This window comes from Pezoporus wallicus, unplaced genomic scaffold (assembly GCF_028554395.1).
Source record: "Pezoporus wallicus isolate ANWC-B61680 ecotype Strahan unplaced genomic scaffold, APGP_CSIRO_Pwel_v1 contig_593, whole genome shotgun sequence".
Taxonomy (NCBI): Eukaryota; Metazoa; Chordata; class Aves; order Psittaciformes; family Psittacidae; genus Pezoporus; species Pezoporus wallicus.
The window spans coordinates 5,996,024-6,012,123 of NW_026642342.1; the positions used below are offsets into that span (position 1 = coordinate 5,996,024).

General features: G+C 45.4%; 1 protein-coding gene across 6 annotated transcripts in view; it reads left to right on the forward strand.

Annotated features, from left to right (window-relative positions):
* The first annotated feature begins 2,683 nt into the window (after positions 1-2,683).
* Positions 2,684-16,100, forward strand: part of LRRC8D (leucine rich repeat containing 8 VRAC subunit D) — a 47,730-nt gene continuing 34,313 nt past the window's right edge. The window contains exons 1-2 of one of the 6 annotated variants that reach the window (XR_008974906.1): positions 2,684-2,911; positions 7,752-7,883. The gene's annotated coding sequence lies outside the window, so the exon portion shown is untranslated. Of the gene's footprint in view, positions 2,917-7,751; positions 7,884-8,437; positions 8,457-14,057; positions 14,191-16,100 lie in introns of those variants that run through there. The other 5 variants (XM_057429299.1, XM_057429300.1, XM_057429301.1 and 2 more) reach the window with 5 other exon arrangements.

Here is a 16,100-nt window from a genome sequence, read left to right on the forward strand (position 1 = left end):
TATTTTAATTGTAAAGGGCCACCACCAAAACAGTGCAAGTGGAAAGAAGCCATTTTTCCTCCGCTGTCCCAATTTTTCTGGCACCTCTTCTATCACATGGAGTAACTTGGGGCTGGCTGACTTGTGCTTCTGAAACAACCCTATAGCAGAACAACAGAACAGCTGGGAAGCATGTCTGTCCCAAACTGAGCTCTTTCAGATTTTTAGCTCTCCTCCTCTCTCTTTTATCTCACCTCAGCATCTCCTGGGTGGCCAGAGCCAGAAACAGTGATCTAGAAAGAGCTGCCAAGCACCAAGATGTGAACCCAGAGAAGACCAAGCCTGGAAAAGTAGCAGAGGTCTCTGCTAGAGAAGCTTTAAAGGAAGGAACGCAAAGGGTATTAAATTAAAACTATTTGAGTTACCTTTAAATATACATCACAAGGCAAAGGGAGTGGAAGGCAAACCAAGCAACCCAGCATACATTCTATAGGAAGTAAGTCTTTCACACTTGTGTTTGCCCAATCAGAAAGGGACTCTAACTGGATCTGGATCTAGCTGGTTCCAGGTGTCTTCTGCCTCGGGTCCTCCAGAGCTATTTGCTGGAGTGCCTCAGCTTGGCAAGGTGTCTTGATTGCCAAGTGAATGTGGATTCAGCTAGCTCTGACCAGCTCTGGCATCTGAAAAGATCTCTTTTCTTCCGCTTGACTCTCTCTGCCAGCTGCCTGTGAGTCAGGAGTTCCCAGCCAGCAGCTCTTGTTATTATCTGTTTTCAGTTGCCTTGATGTTTACCAGATTGGACTGCTTTTATCTCTATTAACCCTACATCACTGCCCCAGTGTTGCACACCCCTGTGTGGCTTGGCCACTGGGTCAGAGCACAAGTAAATAAACAGACAATAAATTCACCTTCTTGAGGAAAGACCGAGGTCTAAAACACTGGCCAAAAATAACACAAGTGTTGGTGATCTCAGGGAAGAAAATAACTAAAAGGCCAAATGAAGGTATTAAAAAATCAAAGCTTAAAATAACTGACAGCTCATTAGACTAAATCTGAACTCTGCTAAAATTCTCCACCAGATGAAAACTCCCGTATGAAAATAGTGCTGAACAGCTGAGAGCAGGACAAGCTGGCCTGATTTCCTTTGGTCTCAGAAGCTGAATTGCTGCTAAGTGCTTTCATTTGTAACCTTAGATACATCTTACAGTCATTTAGACCAGAAGGTCTGATTAAAAATGCATCTAAAAATACAAAGGGGAGATTCTCGAACTTTTAAAGGGCCATAAAGCTATTCTGAACAAGCACCACAGATCACTTCCCAAGTCCTACTGTTCCTAGAAATCATGGGACTGAAGCAAAATTAGGAGGATGAGCCACTTGCCAGGTCAGTGTTCAACAAGGACTTCGGGATATTGGTGCCTTTTCACTTACAGAAGGAAAACCCAATGTCCTGGTTCCCTCAAGGGCTCAGTACAGATACAATAAAACAATAAAACCAACTTTTTCCTTTCTTTTCTCAGATAACACTTGAATAATCAAAACAGTTTGAACTTGTTGCTGTTTTATTTACCTCATGTACTACAGTTCATTTACCCACACAAAGTGAACAAGCCATGGCTTTGCTACCAGATGTTTCCATATTAGGGCCAGTGCTGTTTAATATCTTTATGGATGATCTGGATGAGGGGATTGAGTGCACCCTCAGTAAACTTGTGGATGACACCATATGGGTGGGAATGTTGATCTGCTGAAGGACAGGGAGGTTCTGTAGAGGGATCTGGACATATCATAAGCCCTGGCCAATGGGATGAGGCTCAACAAGACAAAGTGTCAGGTCCTGCACCTGGGCCCCAATAACCCCATTGAATGCTCCAGGCTTAGGGAAGAGTGCCTGGAAAGCTGCTCATGGAAAAGGACCTGGGCATGCTGATTGATGGGGCTGAACATGAGCAGCTTGTGCCAGGGCAGCCAAGCAGCCACCAGCATCCTGCCCTGTATCAGCAATAGTGTGGCAGCAGGGCCAGGACAGCAATCATCCCCCCTGTACAGCAGGGCCAGGGCACCGGTGAGGCTGCACCTCGACTCCTGTGTTCAGTTCTGGGCCTCTCACTGTAAGGGAGACATTGAGGTGCTGGAGCAAGGCCAGAGCTGGTGCAGGGCCTGGAGCACAAGTGTGATGGGGAATGGCTGAGGGACCTGGGGGGTTCAGTCTGGAGAAGAGAAGGCTTAGGGGGGACCTTATCGCTCTCTACAGCTGTCTGACAGGAGGGTGGAGCCAGAAGGGTGCTGGTCTCTGTCCCCAAGGAACTAGTATAGGACAAGAGGAAACGGCCTCAAGCCACGCCAGGGGAGGTTTAGATGAAAATTAGGCACAATTCTTTCCTAATGTCTGCTCAGACATTGAAACAGGCTGCCCAGGGCAGTGCTGGAGTCTCCATCCATGGAAGTGTTCACACACCACGTAGATGAGGCCCTCAGCGACTACCGCTGGCCTTGGCACCGCAGCCCGGGGCCCCACACCACCCGAGGCCCAGCACCGTGCTGGCACCGACCCGCAGGACCACCCCCTCCCGGGGGCACCTGAGAGCGGCGGCTGCGCGGGGGGCGAGCGGGCGGGGCGGTGGGGCCAGGCCCGGCCCTCACATGCGCGGCGCCGCGGGACCCATTGGGCGCCGCCGGGCTGCGGGCGGTGCTGTGGGCCGCGGGGCCGGGCCTCGCCTCGCCGCCGGCAGCCGGTGCTGTCCGTGCGCCGAGCCATGCGGGTGTGCGCTGCAGGACGCTGCTAGGAGCCGAGCCCGCCCGGCCCGGTCTCCCCCTCCGCTGCCCTCCACGCCCGCATGGCAGTGCCGCGGCGGTGACCGTCTCGGAGAAGGTCCGCGTCCCTCGGACGGACGGCTCTCGGGGTCTCTCAGCCCACGGGGCCGTCCCTGAGGTGAGGTGAGGCGGGCGAGGGGCGGCATCGTCACCAGCACCGGCACCACCGCTTCTTCGTGCGCTTTACCTTTCTTTTACCCCCTTTCATGCTCTCAGAACGGTTGGTTCGCCGCGTTGCTGCAGCGCCGGTGTGCCCGGCGGAGCTGCAGACGGGCCCCGGGTAGCGATAGTAGCTGGCGGCGGTGTCTCCTCTTCGGGGTGTCCGAACGCGCTCGGTGTGCGGAGCGAGCGGCAAGCCACAACTGCGGGGCCGGGAGTGCGGCGTGCTACCGGGAAAGGCGAGCGCCGAGCCCCCCTTCCGAGGCCAGGGGTATTAAATGCATGTTGGGACCGCCGGCTGTGTGCCTTTTGTATGGGGTCAACTGCTCTGGCGCTGCACCACACGCAGATTGGAGGGGCCTGAAGCGGTCAATAAAGCACATCTTCAGGAAGAAAACAGCCCTTGTCACAGAGAATCATGTGTGGTTCAGCGAGGCACGTCTCCTCCCTTCCCCCTGCTCCCCAGGACGTGGCAACACTGACTCCTGCTCGTTGAGGATCCCTGAGCTTGGCACAGCAGCTCTTCTGTCTTGCAACCTCCATTTCCCCTATTACAAGTGCTGCCACTGCTGTTGAACACGATTTGAGGCACAGAAAGCTTCTGTCTTGCCCAGCATCCTTTAGGAAAGCTGGTCTGTGGTCAGTGGGGGGATGCAGGCTGTGCATTCGCAGCACACCGGCAGCCCGTGGCAGCTTCTCCTTTTGGGTGCTTCCAGTGTGTAAGAGCCATGAGGTAGGTTACTCAGACTTGAAAATGGAGGACGGTAGTGGTAACCAGCCTGTTGTTTGATGGAATAAGTCTCAGCAGTGCTTCCTGTAATGGTGGTTCTGAAAGTGATGTCTTACTTGGCTTAGCTGCTGGGGTGGAGAGTGAAACATCTTCAGTGCTGGCTTTGGGGTGCCTGCTGCTCATAAGCATTGTCAGTTTCAGCTTTAAGAAAGAAAAATAGTGTAGGGAAGTATTTGTTGGTTTTCTTTTTCAGCATGATGTTTGTTAGCCGTGATGGGAAAGAATCATCTTTTCTGCCTCTAAAAATGGAGATGGGGACTAGCCATGCCCCCTTGTCTGAGGGAGAGGGCTTTAGGATGTGAGAAATTTGCAGGAATAGTGCTGAGATTTCAATCCCACGGCTCTGAGCTATCAAAAAACCACTGTCATCACAGATGGGATAGCAAAGTACCTTTCTCTGTGTCTTTTTTTTCCTTCCTTTCATTTTTTCCCCTCCCCTTTTTGTGGTGGCAGAAGAAACCCCCTTTCTTCCAACTTAGGGCAAGCATTGGTAGTATAGAAGGTTAGTGTTATGTTATTTGCTCCTGATTGCCATCTTAAATTAATTCACCAAGCCTTGCTCAGAGGCCAGGATCCTGTTCATTCTTTGTGATTTACAGATCCCCTATAAACCCTATTATTGTTAGTTGAAACTGATTTATGAGGTCCTGATCTAGGAATATGCTACTGTGGCTGTTTTTTCGGTGCTCCACACCATCTTCTCCTGTGTTTCTGAGCAAGCATTACCTTTATAGTAAAACTCATAGGTGCTTTGCCTGTATCTTGCTTAATGTGAACAACAGTTGTCTGTTATGTTTGCTTTATCTGTTTTCTTGCACATATATAAGTAGGGAATATTTAAATAGGTACTGTTATTTGTAATCAAGATCACTTTGATAAAGATCCAGATTTTACAAAGGCTAAATGAGGTAATGTGGGAAGCGAGCAGCATTAAGCAGTAATGTAAGATGCAGATATGCACAATAGATATCCATACCGGTCCTGACATCCTTGGGGGAGACAGTAATCTGTCCAGCATGTTCGGACCTGGAGGAGGAATTCTAAAGCAGTAGCACCAGCAATGTAGAAAGTCTGCACACTGCCATCACAGGGAGGTAATTAATGGGAACAGACCTGTGTAATAACAATGCGAAGAGAATGATAGCACTTGGATGCTTGCTGTGGAAAGATCACCAAGTGTACATTGCACTAACACGCATAGCTGCGCACTTGGACGAGAGTTCTTGTATTCCAGTTCTTTCCTAGTCCTGTGTTCCTGTCACCTCTGACAAGCCGCTCTTCAGTAGAAGTGGGTAGCTGGTGGTATGGAGATTCCACAGTGTCCTGCATGTGGACAGCTTCCTTGATTGTATGTCTGAAGAGTGAGGAAAAAAAACTAATGCTGTTGGTGATATGCTTGCAATAGGTCCTGCCAACGACAGGAGGATAGGAAAATAAAGGGTGTGTACACCCCTGTAGTCAAAAGCGCTTGTGACCATGTGTGTTGTGGCTTGGTGCAGTTTTGTGCTGAAATATCCCATCTCGAAGTCAGCTCTTTTAATTTTTCCAGGTCTTCCTCTTCCTTCTGTGTATTAAGGTGCCATTCAGAGCCTGCTGCAGCCTGTATAGTAAGTGGATTTTGAATTGGGTCCTGTACCCCTGGCTGAGTTTCTTCCCCTCCTTGTGTTTTCTGATGGCATCGGCTGCTGTGTCAGTTCTCCCTTTTGCTGCTTGGGATGTTTTGCAGACAGAATGCTGACTCAGTGCCTCAGCCCACCGTCTCCCTTTGTCCCTTTGCTTTTTCCTGCGCCGCTAAGAGTCAGAGGGAAGTTTTGGTAGAGGTACGTGGGCACTGATCACTGGGGATGAATCAGTGACCTGAGGCTTTTAATCAGTGCGGGGCCAGTGATGGCAGTTTTACTGAGAAGTAGTTTCAGTTATAAATGTCATGTAGGGAACCCAGTAAACTAGTTTCTCAACTGGATGCAAGCAAAAGGGAGTTCCAGAGTTAGTATTTTACCAAATAATGAGCTCGGAAGGTTTTTCATTTGTTTTCAAAAAAAGCAATCTGTGTCTTCCAATTAATTCATAAAATTGCTGTAGATCCCTAAATATTCACAAAACACAGCTAGCAGTATTTACATGATAACTCAAATCTTCCTCTGTAAAGAGGAAAAAACAAAATGCATTGTTTCAGTTCCTGCTGTTTAGAATTCTCCATTTCTTGCTAGTTGAAATGGGACTACACAGTTGTTTTTGGTTCAGTTTGGTTTTTTCCTTTCTTACTATTTTATTTATTCATTTCTTGTCTCTTCGTGCTGGAAAGATTATATCCTAGGGAAAAAAAAAACAAACCAACAAAACCAAATCTCCCAAAAGCTGTTAAGAAAAATGGAGGTAATTTCCCTCAGAAATGTTATACTTTAAGACTTGTTTGTTCTATTACATAACTGACATTTTAAATGCTTTTTTATTATAAGCAGTGAAAAGCCTGTGGACTTCACTATGCGAAGACTTGTGTACATGACTGATTTTCCTCAGATGTGTAATCTCATGAGTATGCATGCGTGCATAAGGCTCTCTGGTGTCACAGTAAAGCTGCTTAGTCTTGAAAGGGTTTATTCTTGGCTGTGATGTTGAGGTGCTGTGGTGTGTATTTTGCCAAACAAGGACTGAAATATGGAGAAGGATGTTTGTGAAATGCAGTTTTCTGGCAGCTACCAGCATTACATTTGTAAAAGTGTGTAAATATCATCTGTGTAAGTGTGTAAAATTAGTGTTTCAAAGCTATTCTGTGCCTCTTACCTTGAGAACACTTTGAGCTGCTTTTTTTTTTTTCCTGAAGTTTGACTTGCTTGTACTGGGGATAGGTTTGGCTCAAAATCTCTTAGTCTAAGCAAATTGAGTGCAATTTTCTTTTAACTGTGTAACAAAGAATAGGTACTGATTGCTTGCCAAAGACTTTTTCCCCTCGGAGATTCCAAACAAATTTAAGAAAGAACAAAGCCAGTATTTCTAGTGCTTAACTTCTTGAGAATCGTATTGGGTTTTGGCATGTAAAAAAGGAGAGTGCATCACAAGTTGGCACTTCCTAGTACCATCAGTAATACTAATTTCCACATCATCAGTTTTAACTGACACTGTTTCAATCTTTGTCTCACCACAAATATCTGTAATTAAAAGAATTGAAGCTCTCTTCATTTACTTCTGTATTCCCTTCAGCTCTGTTCTTCCAGTCTTGCAAGAACAGGTTCCTGTCCCCCTTCAGGAAATGGATAGGAAGAGAAGCTCAAAGACCTTCATGTAGCAGCTGCCAGAATGTTCAGGGAGATATCCTTGGGAGGAGGAAGTTTGTGTTCTTGGGATCAAGCCAGCAAAATGCCACTTTTGCCCAACACTTGAAGGCAAGCAGTGGTGTGGGAGGAGAGTATGGCTGCACCAAGGACCTGTTTGTTGGCACTGTTTTAGAAGAAATACCTTCCCTTCTTTCTCCCCCTCAAGTATAAATCAGGATATGAAAACACGCTGTTCATGTAGTCTCAAAAATGTTGCTACCTATAATTTTCCTTCTTTCCACTTGAGCTCTTTCCTCAGAAGTGATTTGTTCTAAGACTGAAGGAGTTGCAATACTCAAGATTTCAGGAGCAGTGATGGTGTAAAATACAGCCACCGTTAGAGGAGGAGGAAAGTTATCTGTTGCTCAGATTTTTTGTTTCAGAGGTCCTTTTCTTGGTGAAGGTAACTGGTTAAGAAGCAGAAATAATAACCAGGCTGAAAGTGTGTGGCAGCCAGCAGCAGGCGAGAATAGCAATCACCTTCATTCACCATGGTCCTGCATTTTGTATTGTGTGATCAATAGAAAAGAAATTGCCTGGCTCTTGTGACCTGCCTTGCTACTTGTTAAGAGTTTTAAAATCCCTCTCTGTTCACTAGTGCAGTATTTGTCTGAGTCCCATCTCCTGATGATTTCCCCTGTATGTCGAGACCATATGTGAGGCTGCCTAAATGCAGGTGTCTGTTGCTCTTCTAGGTGTCTTATCTGACATGGAGCTAGTAAATAGGATGAGACCTACAGCAACAGGACCCCTTCCCTAGGTTCATTATATAAAGATATGCACAGGAGCAAAAAAAAAGCCAAGCACAAAGGCTTTTTATGGCCCTTGCGGTGAAGCAGTGAGGCAGGCTCCTACCACCTCCATGCAACCCAATGGCTTCAAAGCCACAGCCAAGGTGCAGGGTTGGGGTTTTTTTGTTTTTTTGTTTTTCTTTTTTTTGTTTGGGTTTCTTTCTCACTTGGACTTCATTCTTTACAAGTCAGCACTGAGATAAGTTTCTCTATAAGAGGTGTTCCTGATTGCCCTTGGGTTCTACAGAAGCCAGTGCTGCCGCACCTCTAGTGTTTTCAAGTCTGGCCAGTGCCACAGATACCAACATGCCCGCGAAAAGAAGCATTCTTTTTTCTGGTGGACTTTGTTTGAAGCACTTTACTCTTGCTGCAGTGATTTTCCAATTTGGATTATAGCTTTTAAGGAGAAAACAAGTGCATAGGATGTGTGTATGGCTATGAAGTCTGAATATCTGCCTGTTCTTTGGCTGTTGCAGGGTATGAAGGAGAGAAAACTTGCGCACTTTGAGCTGGTGTGAGAACTTGCATAAAGAACTACCTTAGTGCAGGCTTGCTGAAGCTGTGTGTGCTGGAGACGGAGGCAGTTCTATAACCTTGCAGTACGTTAAGGTCAAAAGAAAAGCTGGTAACCCTGGGGAGATCTTTGATATATCTTGATGAGCACACATGCGAAGTTGATTTTGTCCTATTATGTCAACAGAAAATATAGTCTGTTGCCTGTCTCAAATGCTCTGATTGAAACCCCACGCTTATACAGTGCTGATTTGTTAATGATTGAAAATAACCTGTCGGTGCAAAAGCTTCCTCTGTGAAGATGAATATTTTATACAGAAGTATTATGCAATAGGCATTTTGTCACCTTTGCAGTCCTGCACGGAGGTACATGGAGTTAAGCTGATGTCATTTGGAGAGTTCAGTATAACTTTGTCCACTAAACCAATGCAAATGTCAGCGAATGATTCAAAAATGTCTATCTTGCATATTTGTACATAGTGGCTTGTGTACGCTTTGTGGAGAGGGAGGATTGGAATTAGTTTGGTCTGGAAGCCTGTTCATTGAAACTTGTAGTGAGAAGTGTGAAAGGCAGTGCACTAGCTTGCTTTGTTGTTTAAGCACAGCTATGGTTACAAACACTTTCCACATGCATTAGCAATTGCCTTCATCATAGATGCACAGCGGAAACAGACTTCACGATTAATCTCACTGGTGCTTAAAAATACAAACTGAGAAGTCTCCATACAGGGTTCCTCTCAATGGCTGCCATCCAGAAACTTTCATGGACTTGCATTCTGTCTAATTAAATTAAGAAATAAAGCCTAAGCTACCTAGCTTAGAAGAGGAACTGACAAAAGGGAAATGAAACTTTTCATGCACTTGATTCTTTTAAAGTTTCATGTTTGCTGTTTCATAACCCATGCTAATTTCTTTGCTGTTTTTACCTCATTGGCATTATTACCAGGCAGAAAGGGAAGACTGGCTTGGTGATTTTGCTTCAGTCCGTATCGCTCTGACACCAAATCTGTTGGCTCTTGAAACAAGGAAGTGGAGGAATGCAAATACACAAATGCTCTTGTGTGCTGCAGAAATTGAGTTGGGTCTCTGCTAGTGCCCCCATGGAAAGTGGGTAGGAAAGAGTCTAACAGAAGAATAATGAGAGAAGAGTGGACTGAAAATGAGACAGAATTGTACTAATAATAAATCAGGAAAATGAATAATGCAATGGTTTGGACAAGACTATTTCTAGTGGTTAAAATTTGTGGTTACACTTTTGTTTATTTATCGTGTAATTTGATTTAAGATGTACCTAGATTGAAAGGTGAATTTAAGACTGTCCTTGTTAATGTCAATCAGAGTAGCCAGAGCTGACTTTAAAGAAAGGAGCTGCTGAGGCCAGAGCTGCATGAGAACAAAAATAGTAGAACATGTAGAAAAGCCAGAAAATAAAACCATGAGAGGCATGCAACAGTGCAAAAGAAGAGAGTAACAGTGTGGCAGAGGAAAGGAGGTAACAAGATGGAGATAAGTGTGAGTAAACATAAAAGAAAATCTTAAAGCATGAAGTTGTATGTACTGTCCTACATGTGGAAAGGGTATGAATTCTCTTTGTTTGACATCTCCAGAAGCAGGATTATAATGGTTATAGATGAATGGCCAGGTCTGCAGTCAGCTTGAATGCATGTTGCAAATATAGACCCCTGTGAACTTAGGTATGCATTGCAGGCACCTATAAACTTTACAGGTTGAACTGGTTCAAGTGTGGTTTTAGCCAAATGGTTTTGTACCTGGCTAATTTGTGTTGTAAAACCGTGGTCTGTCCACGTGCACAGCAGCCTGGTCACAACCAGTATTCGCCAGGCAGTGTGAGGAGCAGAACTGCTCCTCTGCTGTCTCTTGTGAATAGAGGGTGGTGGCCTTCAGTGCTCTGGTAACTGCTGACTTCTGTCACCTCCTCCATGTTAATGTCTGATTATTTACCTGCTTGCTGTCTGAACTTGTAAGATTTTACATTTTTGGCTGTCTGCTAAAGAATGCAATACCAATGCTACCAGCAGTTGTCCCCCCTCTTACTGCTTGTGGATCAAACAACAGGTTACCTATAGCACTGGGAAATTGTGCCTGCTTGCCCAGCAAGGTTCGAGTTGTTAATGTCTTGGTTAGATTCTTGCTGTCTGCAACAGAAGAGAGGAAGTGAAGAGAAGCTTGCACATAGCTCATGGAGAGGAGAGGAGAAGAGGAGGTGGCCACAAAGGGAAGGAAAGAATTACAGTGAGCCGCTGAAATAAAGGGCTTGTTGGGTGGCATGTGAAAAGCTGCAGTGAGGCTTTAGCATGGACAATGAGCTCTGCAGGGAGCACCAGTGGGATCCTGTGGGCTCCCATGGAGTAGGAGCAATGCCTAAGGTGCTTTCCAAAGGGACTGTGGTTTTAAGACCAGCTGGAGCAGATTTGAGCTCACCCTACTGATGAAAGGGGAAGTCCTGCCTCCCTGCCCACCCGCCTGTGCCTTTGTCTGGCAGGAGGCTTCTCCCCGGCACACACCAGGGGACAGAGTGGGAGTGTTAAGCAGCAGGGTGGCCACAAATCGGCTTAAGCTGATTGTGAAACCTCACTCAGATAACAGCAAAATCTGGTGTATATATGGTTATGTTACATTGCTGCTTCTGCAGTGGGTTTCTGGGCTGGTTTGGGGTTTTTCTTCTCTCTTGATGGCATGACATTTTTCCCATGTAGTGGTTTGTTGTTATGCAGCAAAAAGGGAGAAAGATGGCATTTAACCGAAGTGATTGTCAAAAGTCTCCTGTTGGCTGGGTACTTGGAGATACATGTAGAACTGAGTTGTGTTAAACCTCTAATGACTGGAACTGCCTTACTTATTTTATTACGTGAAGTTTTTTTCCAAGATCGCCACTTCTTCCCCAAAATACTGTGATTTCCCTCCTTTGTTCTTTATAACAATTTGCTCTGTTAGTGCATCATCTGATTTTTTTTTTCAGTCTGTGACCAATGATTGTTTCCATGTTAAATGCAGCCTCAGTTAAGCACAACAGAAATAGCGTTTTCCTTAATGGAAAAGATGTTTGGTCAAGTGACTGTACAAATGAGGGTGACCACATGTAGGCTACAGCACACAGGACGTGGCATTTGGAGGTTGCACGTGTTATGTGCTAAGTGCCTGGCTGTGGTTCACATAAAATTGGTTCTGGGTGATGCCAACACCCCAGTGTAAATGGGCTATAAATCCTTCCTATGCTGAAGGGGCCTCAAAAATAGAGGGTGAAAGGGAATGAGTGCCAGGAGGGACAAGGTTATAAGAGAAGAGGTACATGTGCTCCTTGTTTAATCTCCTTTGTACCCACTGTGCCCCATACTGGCTCTGTAACAGTGGGTGTGTATTCTTGTGTCAGAGCAGATGTTTCTGGAGAGTTGCTTTGTTTTAATAAATTGAGGTTGTCACTTCAGAAATGTAAGGGAGAGCTGAAGGATGAAGCATAAAGAGAATCCAAATGGGATTGGGAACATAATCCAGGAGCATTTCAGTGGCAAGTGCTGTGGGGAAGACTCCTTCACTGGTCTTGGCTCTACCCAAGCATACACTTATGCGCTATTATGTTTTATATGAGAATCTCTGCTTTAGGTAGGGTTTTTGTTTATTTGTTTGTGGGTTGGTTTGAACCAGTATCTTGCGAGTTTGTTTTGTTTCCCTCCGTCTCTCTTCCAGGTATTGGCCAACTCATGTGCTCAGTCTGTTCTGGAAAGGGGATGGGTGGTGGTGATGAACAGCATCAGTCCTTCAGACTGTGATACAACTCTTGGAAATAGGTTCTCATGTTCTTTCATGCCTTACCAGGCGTGGTGGTGGTGCTGTTTGGCATCTCCAGACACCTTTCCTTAAATGCTGATGCATTTTCAAAAGCACAGTCCTCCTCCTCTGGAGGTGGAAGCTGCCTTTGCCTTCTGCTTTTAAAAGCTGCTTGTTGCCTTTGGGGTGGCTGCCAAGGCAGAGTTGGAGGGCATGGTAACCTCTGCTTAAGCCCTTCTTACCTGGGTCTCTGACCTCATGGATAATGATTACAGAAACACCCAAGGTGAATGGCTCCGTGGCTGTTGAGAGTGTTTTCTGTCAGGGTCTGGAACATCCAAAGGTCTGTTAGAAACCTGCGTGCAGTAGACCTATGTAAAGTATCTAGGCAGAACGGTTTTTTTCCCACCTCCTTGTGTATTTAAAAGACAACAGACTGAAAACTACAGTTCTGGTGATACATGCTGCAAAAAAGGGGTTTAGTTTTCTTGAACACTTGACCACCCCAATCTGTTTAAAGGCGGAAATTCCTTAAGATGCATGTTTTATCTGTGTATTTGTCAGTGTCTTCCCTATCTTCCTTTTAGCAGTAGACACCCAGGATAAGAAACCTGGCACAGCAGGTTCCTGCTGACCTTTAAAGTGTTCTCAGTGGAAAGCATGACACAGGGCTTGCTTCTGTAGGCTTCTGAATGCCAGCGGGGGCCAGCCCTGAAAAAGCCTTGGGAAATAAATTAGGAGGCAATTGTCTATATGTGCTGGGTGGGGGGTCCATTTGCCTTTTATTGTGCAGTGCTTTGGGAGCAGCTCAGGTGGATGCTTGGCACTGAGCACAGACCATTATGTCAGAGTGGCTCACTGCTGGCGTGGAGGCAATGTGCTGGTGCTAAAGCAAGGGATGCAGCCCGTTGTCCCTGCTTTGAGCCTTGACTGTGGAGCATCTCCATGCTCAGCAGTGTGTCAGCAGGGGGTAGTGGTTGGTGGTGCTAGGAATGGCTTGGGGCGTAGCCAGGGCAGGAGAGGCACAGGAAGGGCAGAGAGGCAGTGCTGGCCAGCCTGCTGTGCACACAAGAGTCCTGTGGAATCATGCCTGTTGCTAGGGGACTCGTTTCAGCTATGAAGCAGCACTGGTCTACATAGAGGCTTTCTGGGTGTTTGTTGATTGGAGGCAATTACTGTGGAATACTTGATCTGTAAGGAGGCATACTTAATAAGCAGCAAACTAAAATAAATACTGGTGAATTACCTGCTGGAGTCTGGCTGTTCCTTTTGCTGAGTGGTTGCTTTGCATCTGTGAGCTCTGCTCTGCCCTGGAGCCTCTGAGTCACTGGAGGTGAAGGCAGCCACTCTGTGGTCTTGGCTGGTAGAAGTGGTGGGCTAAAGGAGGAGGGGAAGGAATCCCAGTTCTTCCCCATTTTGTCCATCCTGGGGGTAGAGGTATGTTCCAGAGGTTTTCCAGGCAGCTCAGTGAGTCAAAGTGGGCTGCTTGCCTGGCATACTGCTGTAATGCAGCAATTCAAATGTCGTCAAAGTGGTTATGTGGAGCACGCACAACGTGCAGCTACCACGTCACTGGGATCTGATCTAGCTTTCATGGTGATAACAGGGGAGCAGTAGCATAGAAATAGCAGCACCCTTGGTTAAGTTTGGATGAGCCGGTATATTTAAGAAAATATGTAGGAAATGGCAAATTGGTAGTTTGAGGAATCTGCTCTTCAAGAACAGGGCAGCTCATTTAGAGTCTTTCTGAAACTACTAAAATCAGGGTGTGCTCAGCACTCCTCAGAGATCAGTGGCGAAAAGAGGATTGACATTCTGCTTCTGTGTCTCAGAGTGGCATTTCTCTCACACCCCACTAGCGTCAACATTTTATTTGGCTGCTTTGACTCACAGCAGTTTGTTTTTATACAGGAAGAGTGCATGGTGCTTGTCAAAATGAGAAAGTGACCATCAGCGCCTGGCTTGGTGTTCCAGAGCCACCTGGAGCCAGTGCTCAGCCCAGCTGAAGCCGGAGAAGGAAGGAGGAGAAGCACAGCCTGATCAGGTACTGAGCCAGGAGTGGGAATTGTCTGACGCAGAGTTGATGGGAAGCTGTGAATTAGTTATAAAAATAGGGTTCTGTTCCTTGCAAAGTCTTTCTAATATGTGTGATAGGATGGTGGGCCAGTAATGACAACTGCATCGTCTGTAGCCTGGTGTGGGTGCATACCGTATGATTGAATTACATGACATATCTGAGGTAAACATAAATACAGTTCTGTGTTTTCTAGGGTATTTGATTTACACATGTAATGTGCAGTACAGCTCAGTCTGTGTTTGCTAATACCTGTATCCAGGCTCCATGTGAGTTAGCAAAAATGGACTAGGAGTACTCTTAACAAATGTTTCAATGTCAAAGAGCAATTTGATGTCTTGAGGAAAGAGTTCTTCGTCAGCTTTATTGTTCTTCTAGCAGGGAGATGTAAGTGCCAGCTTTTGAGGAGCACGTTGTTATGTGGCAACCGTAAGAGCACAGCGAAGTAACAGAATAATGGGTTTTAAGACAAAACCAGCTTTCAGCTTGGTAGCTGTGTTTTTATTTGCTGAGATTTCCATAAGCTGTCCCAGATACAGGTATTTATTCTTGCACTCGCATCTTCCAGGTTGTCATACTTAAGGAGACTTAGTTCATCTGGTTGTATGAAGACACTCAGACAAGTTTAAGGTTTTGCTTTATTGTACTCAAGTTATTGGGGTTTTTTCCTTACGTAACTATACTTTCCAGTTTATGTGGAACTCCTGCTTCAAGGACCATGTCTTGAGAAGACTTTTATGCACCTTGATACATTAATGAAAACAAGGCTACTGCTTACGCTGAGTGCTTATATAACACTTGGGTTGGTAGTGGCCCACAATTCATTTCTAGAGGGAAGCATTCCTTGAAGAGGCACAGTATCTTTCACCTCAAGTGATGCTTTCTCTCCAGAAGTACCAGCATCTGTCTGAATTTATTAGTCACATTTTTGTTATTTACTGACCTAGGTGGAAACAGTGGGGGTTTGTGCACATGATATGTTCAGAAAAATATTCCTTACATTCTAGGGTAATTTCCAGCTCTGGTATGATCTTTTCTTGTGTGGTTATAAAAGGGAAGTCTTTTTCTAGCTTGGTTTGAGAACCCTTCACTTCTTTGTCTTTAGAAATAAGAATTGGCATTTATTTGATTGAACAACTAGCTTCCTGCTTCCCAGGGAAGAGATAGTGGCTCTTTCACCTGCAAACATCCCTCCTGTGGAGAGTGTTTGCTGGGGAATTAAAGGAAAGCTAGCAGCTACTAGTAAAATACAGCACAGTAGGATGAAGAGGGATTATTGAAGCATTACTAGGAAATTCATGGCTGTGTGCAAGACCTTATGGACTCTGCAGACAAGCTGACCTAAATTCTGCAGCCAGACCTTACTGGTTTCTGCATTGATGTGATGTGGCAGGCTAGATAACCTGCAGCCAGATCTGTTTTGCTTTGTTGGGTGGGACAGAGAAGATTCGTATTTGAGTAGAAGCACAGACTGGGCGGTCTTTGTAACTGTACTGACTCTTTCTTAATCTATCTTTGTTATTTTCTAACCCACATTTTGCTATTCTTGTGTACTTTTCATGTAGTCAGGATGAGTATCCTTATAATGCAGACTCATCAAGAAGAGTGGACAGGTTGTTTACTTCTAGATGGGGAAATACATGAGTGGTTTTACTCAGAGAGGCTTTTACAGATGTTTTGTAGTTGAGAGAAAAGTTTCACCATTTCCTTGCTAAAACCTATCTTATCAGTAGTGAAACAGTTAACCTGGCTGACAGTCATCTCTTGTGGGGGGAATAGGATTAGTATCTAATTGATATAAATGGCACTGCTAGCACATAATGTTTTCAGGCAGTCTGTTTCTTAAGATTATACGTCACACACAAAACAATGTGTAAAAA